Source organism: Phodopus roborovskii, unplaced genomic scaffold (genome assembly GCF_943737965.1).
Source record: "Phodopus roborovskii unplaced genomic scaffold, PHOROB, whole genome shotgun sequence".
NCBI classification, from domain to species: domain Eukaryota; kingdom Metazoa; phylum Chordata; class Mammalia; order Rodentia; family Cricetidae; genus Phodopus; species Phodopus roborovskii.
The window spans coordinates 32771635-32787598 of record NW_026126409.1 but is presented as its reverse complement, the minus strand read 5'-3'; positions in this window follow the sequence as shown (position 1 = coordinate 32787598).

The following is a 15964-nucleotide window of genomic DNA, read 5'->3' as shown; positions in this document are numbered from 1 at the left end:
GCAATAATTATAGCAAAAGAACAACAATCTTACTTTACATATTGATCCCAGTTCCCTCTTCCTCCTTCCCTCTCTCCTTCCCTCTCTCCTTCCCTCCCATCCCCCCCACCACCCTCCCATTCCATTCCCTGTCCCCACTCCACAGGAAGGGTGATGCCATCCAGGAGGGGTCAACAAAATCTGTCAAGTCATTTGGAGTAGGGATTAGGCCCTCCCTCCTGTTTCTAGGTTAAGAGAGTATCCCTTCATGGGGAAGGTGCTCCCAAAGTCCTTTTGTGCACCAGGGGATACATCCTGGTTCCCCTGTCAGAGGTCTCTTAGACTGCCCAAGATTTCTAACTGACACCAATGTTCATGGGTTCTGATTCAGTTCAATGCTGGTTTCCCAACTATCAGTCTGAGGGCCCATTAGCTCCTCCTTGTTCAGGTCAGCTGTCTCTGTGGGTTTCTGTAGCCTGATCTTGTTCTCCCTCTCTGTGTCTGGATTCCAGATCGACTCAGTGTTTAGCTGTGGGTGTCTGCTTCTGTTTCCATCAGCAACTACATGAAGGCTCTATGGTGGTGTATAACTTAGTCATCAATCTCCTTATCAGGGAAGGGCATTTATAGTAGCCTTTCCACTGTTGCTCAAATTGTCTGTTGGGGCCAGACTTGTAGGTCTCTGGACATTTCTCTAGAGTCAGTTTCCACTTCAAACCTATAACAGCTCTTTCTTTTGTGGTATCTTTCTCTCTCTTTTCATCATCCATTTCTCCTGTGACTCAGTCTTCCTAGTCCCACATGCTTTCCTCTCTTCCTCTTCTCTTTCTCCTAGCTCCCTCTCCACTCACTGCCACCCCCCACTCCCAATATGCTCAGGAGATCTTGTTCCTTTCCCCTTCTGTGAGGGACCTTATGTGAATCTCTTAGAATCCTCTTTGTATCCTAGTTTATCTGGCAGTATGAATTATAGGCTGGTGATCCTTTGCTCTATGTCTAAAATCTATATATGAGTGAGCACATGCCATGTTCCTCTTTTTGTAACTGGGTTACCACATTCAGGATGGTTTCTTCAGTTTCATTCATTTGCCTGCAAATTTCAAGATTCCATTGTTGGGATTTTTTGGGTTTGTTTGTTTGTTTGTTTGTTTGTTTTTGTTTTTTTTCAGAGTAGTATTTCATTATGCATTGTATAAATGTGCCACATCTTCTTTATCCATTCTTCAGTTGATGGGCATCTAGGTTGTTTTCAGGTTCTTTCTATTTCAAATAATGCTGCTATGAAGATAGTTGAACACATGTCTTTGTTACATGGATGTGGATAATTTGGGTATATTCCTAAGAATGGGATTGCTGGGTCCTGTGATAGACTGATTCCCATTTTCCTGAGGAACCGCCATACTGATCTCCAAAATGGCTGTACAAATTTGTACTCCCACCAGCAGTGGAGGAGTGTTTCCCTTTCTCTACATCCTCTCCACCATAAGTTGTCATTGGTGTTTCTAATTTTAGCCATTCTGGCAGGACTAAGATGGTATCTCAGAGTTGTTTTGATTTGCATTTCCCTGTTGTTTAAGGATGTTGAACACTTTAAGTGTCTTTCAGCCTTTTTTCCTTTCCTGTATTGAGAATTCTATCTTCAGTTCTGTACCCCATTTTTAAAATAGGGTTATTTGGTGTTTTGGTTTCTTGAGTTCTTTGTATATTTTGGAGATCAGCCCTTTGTCAGATGTAGGGTTGATGAAGATCTTTTCCCAGTCTGTGGGTTGCCGTTTGGTCTTGTGAACTGTGTTCTTTGCCTTACTGAAGCTTCTAAGTTTGAGGAGGTCCCATTTATTAATTTTCGATCTCAGTGTCTATGCTACTGGAGTTATGTTCAGGAAGTGATACCCTGTACCAATTTGTTCAAGGTTACCTCTCACTTTCTCTTCTAGGTGGTTCAGTGTGTCTGGATTTATATTGAGGTCTTTGATTTATTTGGACTTGAGTTTTGTGCATGGCAATAGACTTGGGTCTATCTGCAGCCTTCTACACACTATCATCCAGTTGTGCCAGCACCATTTGTTTGAAGATGCTTTCCTCATTCCATTGTATACTTTTAGCTGTTTTATCAAAAGTCAGGTATGTGGGTTAATATCAGGATTTTCTATTCGATTCCATTGGTCTACCTGTCTGTTTTTGTGCCAATACCAGGCTGTTTTCAGGAATATAGCTCTATAGTAGAGCTTGAAGTCAGGGATGGTGATGCCTACTGTAGTTCCTTTATTATACAGGGTCTTTTGTTTTTCCATAAAAAGTTCATTATTATCCTGTCAAGATCAATGAAGTATTGTGCTGGGATTTTGATGGGCATTGTAATGAATCTATAAATTGCTTTTGGCAAGATTGACATTTTTACTATGTTTAGTCTCAGTCATCTTTTCATGAATGGAACAAATGATTTTAAGAGCCATAGGAACTGGGAATTTGCTGTGAGAGTGAGTCTCAAAAAAAAAAAAAAAAGTCAGATTCTACATCCATGAAGCACCCGCATGAGTGCCTATAAATGATCTGAACAAGAAAGACACCAACAGGTGTGAGAAAGTGGATGAGGCAAGCTCACGAGGCTCAACACCAGAGGAGAAAAAAAAACTATAGGCAACTAAGGGATGCTGAGATGGAAGAAACAGTCTCAGTAAGAGTATACCAACTGGTTAGCCAATGCTACATGGCCAGCCCTGAATGCGACCTACTAGGTTGTATTTATGTTTTTTAGGATTATATGTATATAACTGTGTGGGTATGGGGGGTATAGAAGAATAATGAAAGAAAAAAGGCCATGCATTTGAAAGAGGGCAATGTGGAATGCACAGAAGGTTTTGGAAGGAGGAAATGATGTAATTATATCAAAAATTGAGAAGTACTTTTAAAAAAAGAATATACCCTAATACCTTTCAATTTAGTCTAGTACACTGGTTCTCAACCTGTGTAGTTTGACCCCTTTAGGGTTTGAACAACCCTATAACAGGGGTCATCTAAGACCATCTACATATCAGGTATTTGTGTTATGTTTCATAAGTAGCAAAATTACAGTTATGAAATAGTAACAAAATAAGTTTGTGGTTGGGGGTTACCACAGCATGAAGAACTGTCCTAAAGGGTCACAGCATTAGGAAGGTTGAGGACCTCTGGCCTCAACACTCATAAACTTACAAAACCGTAAAGTAATAATGTAGCTTACATTGTCAAAACTATTGTAATTTGTTAGAGGAGAAAGTGTACTCTAACAGAATTAATCACCTAGTCACTGTGTTTTGGAAGCTATATCAGAGTGAGAAAAGGCTGAACCCGAATAGTGAGAGCCAAGTCCACAAACTTTAATGCCATAGTTGAATCAGTATGACTGCCCACCCCCACCTTCCTTAGAACTAGTCATCTTTCTCTCCCCATCCTGAAGATAACAGAGGCTCCTCTCTTTATACAGGGCAAGATATTAGGTAGGGATGCTTGATGTCATTAGAGGCTGAAAATATAATTTCGGCCCTTCACACATTTTTGGGAATATCATAATGCAGTTGAATGAATATGAATTACATGAAATAGGAAAACATTTAAGTGTCTGGGGGAAAGCTGGCTCAGCTCTTTGGATTTCCATCACTGGAGTGCTGACATTGGCAGCTATTCCGGCTCAAGGGCTACTTTGTCTTGAAATTTGACATTCTAGAAATTAGTTACTTTAGTTTTAACCATCTCACTTATTGTTAAGCAATAAAATCTGTCTCTACAGGAAAACATTTTTTTTTCTCCTTAGGAAAAGAGTGTGAAATTTCCAGTAGAGTGCCAAATTCCACACTTTTGCACAGCCTTGCTTGTACCTGAAGAAAAGACTCCTTTGTTCCCAGAAGGAGGCAGATCAGGCAGGGATAGATACGGAGACAGAAACACCCTATGTGGAGCCTAGGAGAATTTTGAGGCCACAACAAAAATAATCCAACAGTGAGGAAGCCCGGATGCTTCTCATCTCTCAACATCACCTTCTGTCATGATATGCCCTATAGCCAAACCATGCACACTAAAAACACAAGCCCTGTGGATGATTTTAATATCTGAAAAACTTTATCCAATGTTAAAATCTCCAACAAATTATTTTGTAGATTCTTCCCCTAGTTGCCTCCAAAGTTACCTTATTTGAGGAATATGAGCAGAATCTCTACTCACTAGGTCTAATGCCCCGGAAGGTTAATTTTTTAAAAATACTATGTGAAAATGACAGCTCTTCCTACATGGGCCATGAGAGTTCCAAATGACAGTAGGTAGGCCCAATCCACAGAAAAACAATAAAAACATTATACAAGAACCTGTGTAATGAATGAAACTTTAAAAGAATTACACTTTTTTGATATCAAGTCTATTTGATTTGTTTTCTATATTTGTCTAATATATCCACTGGGCAATAATAAAATTTTGTTGTGAATCTAGCTTATAAATAATATAAATTCAAATTTTATTTCTTCCCTAAATATTTGTATAAGTATTTCCAATATGTGTCCATTTGTCCTAAGAAGTCTTAACATTTTCTTTATTTTTACCTAGAAACATGATAGCTCCAAAGTGAACCTTTTAGGTATTCTGGAATTAGAAAAACTGGGCAAAAAATCGGGAACTACAGACGCAAGCATAACCAACAGAATTCAAGAGATGGAAGAGAGAATCTCAGGCTCAGAAGATAAACTAGAAGAAATAGATTCATCGACCAAAGAAAATCATAAATCCAACAAATCCTTAACACAAAACATCCAGGAAATGTGGGACACAATGAAAAGGCTAAATCTAAGAATAATAGGCATAGAGGAAGGTGAGGAAGCCCAGCTCAAAGGTGCTGAAAACATATTCAACAAAATCATCGAGGAAAACTTTCCAAATCTGAAGAAGGACATGCCCATGAAAGTACAAGAAGCATACCGAACCCCAAATAGGCTGGACCAAAGAAAAAAGACCCCTTGACATATAATAATCAAAACACCTAGCATACAGAATAAAGTAACAATATTAAGAGCAGCGAAGGAAAATTGACAGGTATCACATAAAGGCAGAGCTATCAAAATTACACCCTCAAGGCCAGAAGGTCCTGGATAGATGTTCTACAAGTACTAAGAGTCCAGAGATGCCAGCCTAGGCTACTATATCCAGCAAAACTCTCAATCACTATAGATGGAGAAAGAAAGATATTTAATGACAAAACCAGATTTTCCCAATATGTATCTACAAATCGAGTCCTATAGAAAGTATTGGAAGGAAAACTCCAACCCAAGAAAGGTAATTACGCCCACAAAAATGTAGCCAACAGATAATCCAACTACACCAGAAACCAAGGGTAAAGCAGAATTAATATATTCACAATACCACTACCAACAACAAACCTAAATCAAACAAGTATCAACAATCAATGGTCCTTACTTACCCTCAACATTAATGGTCTTAACTTAACCTATAAAAAGACACAAGCTAACAGAATGGATACGAAGACAGAATCCATCCTTCTGCTGCATATAAGAAACAAATCTAAGCTTCAGATAGACATTACCTCAGGGTAAAGGGTTGGGAAAAGATTTTCCAATCAAATGGAAATGAGAAGCAAGCAGGTGTAGAAATCCTAATAGGTAACAATTTAGACTTCAAACCAAAATTAATCAAAAGAGCTGAAGACAGTCATTTCATATTCATCGCAGGAGAAATCCATCAACACAAAGTCTCATTCTGAACATCTATGCCCCTAATACAAAGTCACCCACATTCGTAAAAGAATCACTACTAAAACTCAAAGCTCATATAAAGCCTCACATACTTATAGTGGGAGACTTCAGTACACCAATCTCATCTCTCGACAGGACAAAAAAATCAGAAACTCAACATAGAAACAAAAGAACAGAAGTTATGTCTCAACTGGGGTTAACAGACATCTATAGAACATTCCATCCAAGAACAAAAGAATATACCTTCTTCTCTGCTCCACATGGAACCTTCTCTAAAATCGACCACATACTAGGTGACATAACAAACCTCAACAGATACAAGAGAATAGGAATAGTCCCCTGTATCTTATCGGACCACCATGCTTTAAAATTGGAATTCAACAACAACACAAATAGTAGAAAACCTGCAAACTGATGGAAACTGAACAATGTGCAATTGCACCACACCTGGGTCAAAGATGAAATAAAGAAAGAAATTAAGAACTTTCTAATATTCAATGAGAATGAGGACACAACATACCCGAACTTATGTGACACCTTGAAAGCAGTGCTACGAGAGAAATTCATTGCACTAAGTGCCCATATGAAGAAAACAGAGGATAGTCACATAAGAGAATTAACAGTGCAACTGAAAGCCTTAGAACAGAGAGAAGCAAAATCACCTTGTAGGAGTAGATGCCAGGAAATAATCAACTTGAGGGCTGAAATCAACAAAATAGAAACCAGGAAAACAATACAATAAATCAATGCAATGAAGAGTTTGGTTTTTTTTAGAAAATCAACAAGATAGACAGACCTTTATCCAAATTAATGAAAAAGCAGAGAGAGAACATGCAAATTAACAAAATCAGACACAAAAACAGTAACATAACAAAGGACACAGAGGAAATCCAGACAATTTTCAGGTCATACATTGCAAATCTGTATTCCACAAAATTGAAAATTCAAAGGAAATGGACAAATTTCTGGATCACTATCACTTACCAAAATTAAATCAAGAACAAACAACTTAAATAGACATATAACCCACAATGAGATACAAGCAGTCATCGAAAGCCTTCCAACCAAAAAAAAATTCAGGGCCAGATGAATTCTACTAGACATTCAAGGAAGAACTAATACCACTACTCCTCAAACTGTTCCACAAAATAGAAACAGAAGGTTCATTGCCAAACTCTTTTTATGAGGTCACAATAACATTGGTACCCAAGCCCCACAAAGACACAACTAAGAAAGAAAAATACAGACCAATATTCCTGATGAACATCGATGCAAAAATACTCAGTAAAATACTGGCAAACCGAATTCAAGAATACTTCAGAGAAATCATCAACCATGACCAAGTAGGCTTCATCCCTGGAATGCAGGGATGGTTTATCATATGAAAATCTATCAACTTGATCTACCATATAAACGAACTAAAAAAGAAAAACCATATGATTATCTCCCTAGATGCTGAAAAAGCCTTCGACAAAATTCAACACCCTTTCATGATAAAGGTCTTGGAGAGGTCAGGGATAACAGGAACATACCTAAACATAATAAGAGCAATATACAGCAAACCAGCTGCCAACATCAAACTGAATGGAGAGAAACTTAAGCCAATTCATCTAAAATCAGGAACAAGACAAGGCTGCCTTCTCTCTCCATATCTCTTCAATATCATACTGGAAATTCTAGCTAAAGCTATAAGACAACAAAAGGAGATCAAGGGGATCCAAATTGGAAAGAAAAAGTCAAACTGTCTCTATTTGCAGATGATATGATAGTTTACATAAGCGACCCAATAAACTCTACCAGGGAACTCCTACAGCTGATAAACACCTTCAGCAAACTAGCAGGATATAAGAAAAACCCCAAAAAATCAGTAGCCCTACTATTTTCAGACGACGAAGAGACAGAGAAAGAAATCAGAGAAACAACACCCTTTACAATAGCCACAAGCAAAATAAAGTATCTTCGTATAATGCTTACCAAACAAGTAAAAGATCTATATAATAAGAACTTTGTGGCTCTAAAGAAATAAATTAAAGAAGATACCAGAAAATGGAAAGATCTCCCATGCTCTTGGATAGGTAGGATAAACATAGTAAAAATGGCAATCTTGCCAAAAGTAATGTACAGATTCAATGTAATCCCCATTAAAATCTGACCACAATTCTTCACTGACCTTGAAAGGATAATAATCAACTTTATATGTAATAACAAAAGACCCAGGATAGCCAAAACAACCCTATAAAATAAAAGAACTTCAAGATGCATCACCATTCATGACTTTAAGCTCTACTACAGAGCTGTAATTCTGAAAACAGCCTGGAATTGGCTCAAACATAGACAAGTAGACCAATTGAAAATCCTGACATTAACCCACACACCTATGAACACCTGATTTTTGACAAAACAGCTAAAATTATACAATGGGGCAAGGACAGCATCTTCAACAAATGGTGCTGGCACAATTGGATGAGGGTGTGTAGAAGACTGCAGATAGGCCCATGTCTGTCGCCATGCACAAAACTAAGTCCAAATGGATCAAAGATCTCAACATCAATCCAGCCACATTGAACCTCTTAGAAGAGAAAGTAAGAGGTACCCTTGAACAAATTGGTATAGGAGACCGCTTCTTGAACATAACTCCAGGGACACAGACACTGATAGAAACAATTAATAAATGGGACCTCTTCAAACTTAGAAGCTTCTGTAAGGCAAAGGACATAGTGGACAAGACCAAATTGCAGCCCACAGATTGGAAAAGATTTTCACTAATCATATACCCGACAAAGTGATGATCTCCAAAATATACAAAGAACTGAAGAAACTAGTCAACAAAACACCATCTAACCCCATTAAATATATGGGGTACAGAACTGAAGAAAGAATCTCAATAGAGGAAATCAAAAAGGCTGAAAGACACTTAAGAAAATGCTCCACATCCTTAGCTATCAGGGAAATGCAAATCAAAACAACTTTGAGATACCATCTTACCCCTTCCAGAATGGCTAAAATTAGAAACACCAATGATGACTCATGTTGGAGAGGATGTGGAGAAATGGGAACACTCCTCCACTACTGGTGGGAATGCAATCTCATACAGCCATTTTGGAGATCAGTATGGCAGTTCCTCTGGAAAATGGGAATTAGTTTACCATAGGACCCAGCAATCCCCCTCTTAGGCATATACCCAGATGATCCTCATCCATGCAACAAAGACATTTGTTTAACTATGTTCATAGCAGCACTATTTGTAATAGTAAGAACCTGGAAACAACCTAGATGTATAGTGACATAGTCCTTCTGTGGCACTGACCACGCCCATTTGGGGGTGGAGCTATGGGCAGAAGGAGGTCGAGGGGGCCAGGAAAGGCACTCTCTTTCTGGGGTGACTCAGACAGGAGAGGATCGGGTTGAATTTCCTGGTGTTCATCTGTCTAGGTTGTAAGTTATTTCTCCCTGAATAAACATCTATTCGGCCTATTTGTTTATCCTGATCCTTATTTACCGTGATATCTGGTGTCAGAAGCGGATTTACCTGGGTTTCGCCCCCAGGCGGCAGAAGCTGCCCCCCCCACCTTCCCCAACAGGCAGGGTTTAACCAGGTGGACTCACCACAGCTTTGGGACATTTGTCTCTTCCTTACTGCAAAGGAGATCTTTGCCGCTAAAGCAGACCTCAGAAGGCACTTACTGCTTAACATTTTTTGCCCATTTCCGCAGGGGACTTTGCATTTGAGCAGAGCCGCTCGGCGGCACCCGCCAGGCTTGCACACGTTTCGTCTTGTGTTACAAGTAACTCCAAAAGTCCCTTTTAACAAAATTCTGCTTTTCATAGTTTGTTAAGAGCTATTCTACAGGGACCGGAATCAGAAGGATCGTCTGCTGCCAAACAATATTTGGCGGCACACTTCTAGGCAGAACCGGAATAAGACGGGCCTTGGTGGCTAGGCGCTATTTGGTGACACACCTCCAGGTGGTAAATAGATTTCAGGCTTTAAAAGACCTTCAGTCTGATACATCAAAAGAAGAACTACAGGTAACAGGGCATGAAAAAGATTTAAAATTTTCCACACCATTTAGGGTCAGGGGAGCTTTCCCTGTATCTATTCATGAAAAGCCAGCAACAAAGAAACATCCAAAAGGTGTCGTTGCATATCAGTGGGAACCAATACCGTATGAAAGATTTAAAAGATATAAAGGAAGCAGTAGTCTCTTATGGTATGCACTCACCTTATGTGAAGCAATTATTAGAATCATGGGCATGGAATAACAAGGTAACCCCTAAGGATTGGGATCAACTAATATCAGCTGTCCTTGAAAGCTCCTCTCAATTAGAATGGAGGGCTTTATGGAGAGAGGAAGCAAAAGCTCTTGAACTTCAGGGCTTAAAGAAAGGTTATAAAGCTCCCCAAGATAAAATTCTTGGTGAGGGTCTCTATGCTGACCCAGAAACCCAAGCTGTCTATGATGAACACATCTTGTCTCTATGCAGTACAGTAGCTTTGAATGCTTGGGATAAGGTTCATGAATTAGGAGAGAGGATAGAACCCTATACCAAGGTAAAGCAAGGACCTAGAGAATGTTTTAGTATCTTTCTAGAAAGATTGTCTAGGGCAGTACAATTAGAGATAGCAGACATAGATGCTAGGCGAATACTCATAGAATCCTTAGCTTATGCAAATGCGAATCCTCAATGCAAACAGGTGCTTTGGCCTTTAAAAATGCGATCAGCACCCTTGGATGAATGGGTCCTATATACAGGCAACATTGAGTATAATGACAATAAGACTGAAGCATGAGTGGGAGAAGCCATATCTAAAGGTCAGAGAAGATATCAAGATAACAGAGTTCCTTACTATGGTGACTTAGAAGCTTGGGTAGAAGAAGCCATCCCCAAAGGTTTGAAGAGATATCAACATGTCAGATGTTATAACTGTGGTAAGATAGGACATCTAAAAAGAAATTGTAGGCAAAGCTTCGCTAGAAATAACATCCCCAGGAATGAATCAAACAGAAGGCCTCAGCCTCCTGGGTTAGGTAGAAGGTGTGGCAAAGTGGACAAATGAGAGTAGATCGACCAGAGACAAGCAAGGAAACCCTTTACCATCGGGAAACTCCTTGGGGGGCCTCTCGAAGGCCCCCATGTCACAGGTGGTTCGAACATTCCCAGTCACAGTGGAAGACAATCTCCCACAGGACAATTAGAAAATTCTGTGCCTATTATAAAAACTCATACTGCTCTGGATGACAAACTAGTGATGGAAGTTGAATCAAACATGACAGAAGGAAATGAAAAACGTATATTTTGGCAAACTGCTATAAATAGTCATAGGCCTAGATTGATAGTTAAGATGAATAATAGACTGTTTGAGGCTCGCCTGGACACAGGAGCTGATGTAACAATCATATCTAATAAATCTTGGCCTCAAAGATGGCCCCTGCATGAGGTAAATGTTCAATTCTTAGGGATTGGAACCCTGTCTCAGGTAAAACAAAGCACGAGATGGATTGAATGTATTGGACCAGAAGGACAGAGAGGGAGGTTGAGACCATATGTGGCTGATGTAGTGATAAATTTATGGGGTCGTGATCTATTACAGCAATGGAATACACAGATTAACATTCCTCCAGTATTAGATAGGAACCATAGACAACCTCATGATTTTGGAAAGAATGCTGTTAAGTACTATACAAGACAGAGACCAAATATCCAGGCAGTACAAAAACAAAATACAAATGCTGAACAAACAAAGGAACCAAAAGCCCTACCTTTAAAATGGCTAACAGAGGAACCTGTCTGGGTAGGACAATGGCCTATGACCTCTGAGAAGTTAGAAGCTTTAGAAAGACTGGTTCAGGAACAGCTAAATGCTGGACATATTGAGGAATCAACAAGCCCTTGGAATTCTCCTGTATTTGTGATCAAAAAGAAATCTGGTAAATGGAGAATGCTTACAGAACTGAGAGCCATCAATAAAGTTATCCAGCCAATGGGCTCTCTACAGCCTGGAATGCCCTTGCCTTCTTTGATACCCAAAGAATGGCCTATTATAGTTATTGATTTAAAGGATTGCTTCTTCACTATACCTTTACAAGAACAAGACAAAGAGAAATTTGCCTTCACTGTACCTAATTATAATAATTCTCAACCGGTGAAGAGATATCAATGGAAGGTTTTGCCACAGGGAATGCTAAATAGCTCCACCTTGTGCCAATATTTCGTACAAAAACCCTTAGAAATAATTCGTAAACAGTTTCCACAATCCATAATCTATCATTACATGGATGATTTATTGTTAGCTGACTCTAAAGGAGAAATACTAGAAAAAATGTTTGAGAAAGTAAAGGAAGTTTTATCTCGCTGGGGATTACAAGTTGCACCTGAAAAAATACAAAAAGGAGAGTCTATCAACTACTTAGGATATAAAATAGGTCTACAGAAAATTAGACCACAAAAAGTACAGATCAGAAGAGATCGCTACCAGACTCTTAATGATCTTCAAAAATTACTAGGAGAGATTTCTCAACTGCAAACCATAATTGGAGTAGAAGGGCATGATTTGAAAAACTTGAAAATGGCCCTAAAAGGAGATAAGGACTTGAATAGTCCACGAATACTATCAGCTGAAGCTGAGAAGGAATTAGAATGGGTAGAAAAGAGGATACTAGAAGCACATGTGGACCTTGTGGATCCAAACCTAGACTGTATTCTGGTTATATTACCATCTAGAGAATATCCTTCATGGATTTTGATGCAGAGAGAAGATATCATATTAGAATGGATATTCCTACCACATAAACAGAATAAAAAACTAAAAACATATATAGAAAAGATCTCTGACTTGATTATAAAAGGTAAATTAAGACTTCGTCAGCTAATAGGAAGGGACCCAGCAGAAAATTTAGTACCTTTAACTAATGAGGAAATTTCTTCCTTATGGAAAGATAACGAATATTGGCAGAGAGCTTGCAGTAACTTTTTGGGAACAATTAGCAACAACTATCCCAAAACTGAGAGAATCAAATTCATAAAGAAAACGATTTGGATTCTTCCACGCATTGTAAGAAAAACACCTATTTCTGGAGTTCATACATTCTACACTGATGCAAACAAATCAGGTAAGGCAGTCTATAAATCAGGAAAAATTAGCAAAGTGGTTCAAAGCCCTTACAATTCTGTACAAAATGCAGAATTGTATGCCATTCTCATGGTATTTATGGATGTTAAAGAACCCCTCAATATAGTTACTGACTCTCAATATGCAGAGAGAGTCGTTTTACACATTGAGACTGCAGAATTTATTCCTGACAATACAGAATTAACTTCATTGTTTATACAGTTACAAGATACTATCAGAAAGAGGACTCATCCTATATATATAACACACATCAGATCCCATACGGGTCTGCCAGGTCCTCTAGCACAAGGCAATGATGAAATTGATCATTTATTGATAGGAAGTGTGCTAGAAGCCTCAGAGTTTCATAAGAAACACCACGTGAACAGCAAAGGTTTAAAAAAGGATTTTTCTATCACTTGGGAACAAGCCAAGGAAATAGTAAGGAAATGTCCTACTTGCTCATTCTATAACCAAACTCCTTTACCACCAGGCAGTAACCCTAAAGGTATAAATAGGAATGAAATATGGCAAATGGATGTGTTTCATTTTGCATTTGCATTTAATTTGGAAAATTAAAATATGTACATCACACTATAGATACATTTTCAGGGTTTCAATGGGCTACTGCTCTGAGCTCTGAAAAGGCTGAATCTGTTATAACACACCTATTAGAGGTAATGGCTATTATGGGCATACCTGCACAAATAAAAACTGACAATAATCCAGCATATGTCTCCAGCAAATTGAAACTGTTTTTTGAGTATTACAAGATAAAGCACATAACTGGTATACTACATAATCCTACAGGACAAGCAATGGTTGAGAGATCCAATCATACTTTAAAAGAAATGCTCCATAAACAGGCAGGAGGAACCAAAACACCCAAACACAGATTACATTATGCTTTATTAATATTAAACTTTCTTAATGCTGATGAAAAAGGAAAAACAGCTGCAGAAAGACACTGGACAATAGAAAAAACTTCTGAACTAAATCAGCTAGTGTACTTCAAGGATGTACTGACCTCAGAATGGAAAGCAGGATATGTGTTACGTTGGGGTAGGGGTTTTGCATTTGTATCTACAGGAGAAGAAAAACTATGGATACCATCTAAGTTAATCAAGATTCGAGTTGAACAAGAGAAACATCTTAATGAAGAGAAATGACAAGTCATCCAACAAATTAGGTCCTATGAGGTGTGCGGAGGCCTCTCAAAGATAGGGGAAGTGTTCTGTTCTTGTTTTTACAGGAAAACAGAGAAAACCTATCATCAAACAGCCAAAAGACACTGAACATGTAGGCGCCTACAGAAGAGAAGACAGCTCTTCAGAAACAATCACTGAAGGAAGCAGAATCTGATATATGGTAAAAAAAAAAAAAAAATATTTAATTGTAGTAAACTATTTCTATATAGAAATCTATTTCTCTCTACTATCTAGTATTCCTGAAGTCCCAATTTTTGTAAACCAATGCTGGCTTTGGAGTTGGATTTGGCTTTCCTTCTCTAAATTCAAGCATGTTGTTAAGATTAAATTCATGGTTTTTGCCTTAAATCAAGAAGCCAATTGGTGTAAGGCAGAAGAAAACAAAATCTGGGGACTCGTATCTTATATGCAATTTTCTCTCTGAAATCCTAATTTTCTCACATACTTTTAATGCTTATTGTTGTCTTTCCCTAATGCATACCTTAAAACTTGAAAATTACAGATTATCTTCACTCACATTTCCTGTACCTATGAGATTAGTCAGATATAGATGCTTAATCTTCAATCACTTCATAGACATGCAGAACATGGCATTTAAATGTTTTAATATTAGTACTCCATTGACATGAGACACTGTTGCTCCTGACAGCACCGTGCACTTTCCCGAAAATATGTTGGACACTGTTGTTGCTCCTGCTGGAGATCAATCTCGCCTCAGCTAATGGCCTGTTGGGCATAGAATTGCTCCCACCTTGACCACTGATTTGGACATGCAGTCTTATGTGCTTGCAGGAGACAAATATAGAAGACTGCTTGACCTTGCCAAGTCAGGGTAAGACAGCCATTCTACCTCCCTGCTGTTGTTGTGGTCTGTCAAGTTCTCTTGGCCTTAGCCAAATCTGGGTGTACCAATGTTGCTGTGAGACCTAGGGTGACTGTTCAGGTGGCTTGCTGTTTCTGTCCTTGCTGCACCTTTTGGAAGTTGTCCATCCGCATTTCCTGTCTACTCTAGTATTATTAATTTCCTTCTCAGGTCTTGATGAGGTTGAAGATTAAACTATCACAACTACTATTCTCTCTTCCTAGTTAGATATATTAGGTACTAGACTTATGTTTTCCAGCTTACAACAACTCTATGGTAAACTCCATTTTGCCCTCACCGTAGGACTAGATATGTAGGTCATTTTGTTCTCGATTTTCCTTTTCTTAGAGCACACTTGTTATTCACTGTTTTGTATGTAGTTTTGTATCAAGCCTAAGTCTTTTCTTTAGACTAAAAGGGGAATTGTAGTGAGATAGTCCTTCTGTGGCACTGACCACGCCCATTGGGGGTGGAGCCATGGGCGGAAGTGACCTGTGGAAGGAGGTCGGAGGGGGCCAGGAAAGGCGCTCTCTTTCTGGTGTGACTTGGACAGGAGTGGATTGGGTTAAATTTCTTGGTGTTCATCTGTGTAGGATGTAAGTTATTTCTCCCTGAATAAACATCTATTCGGCCTATTTGTTTATCCTGATCCTTATTTACCGCGATATAGATGCCCTTCAATTGAAGAATGGTTAATGAAGATGTGGCACATCTACACAATGGAATACTACTCTGCAGAAAAAAAATAATGGTATCTTGAAATTCGCAGGCAAGTGGATGGCACTTGAAGAAACCATCCTGAAAGAGGTAACCCAGTCACAAAAAGAGGAACACAGTATGTACTCACTCATATATGGATTTTTAGACATAGATCAAAGGATCACCAGCCTATAATTCACACCACCAGAGGAACTAGGATACAAGATTTGTTCTAAGAGATTCATATAAAAGTCCTTCACAGAACCGGGAAGGGATAAGTCCCCCAGAGCACAGGGGAAGTTGGGGGGCAGCGAATGGAGAGAGAAGTAGGAGAAAACAAGGGGGAGGAAAGGAAAACATGTGCGACCAGGAA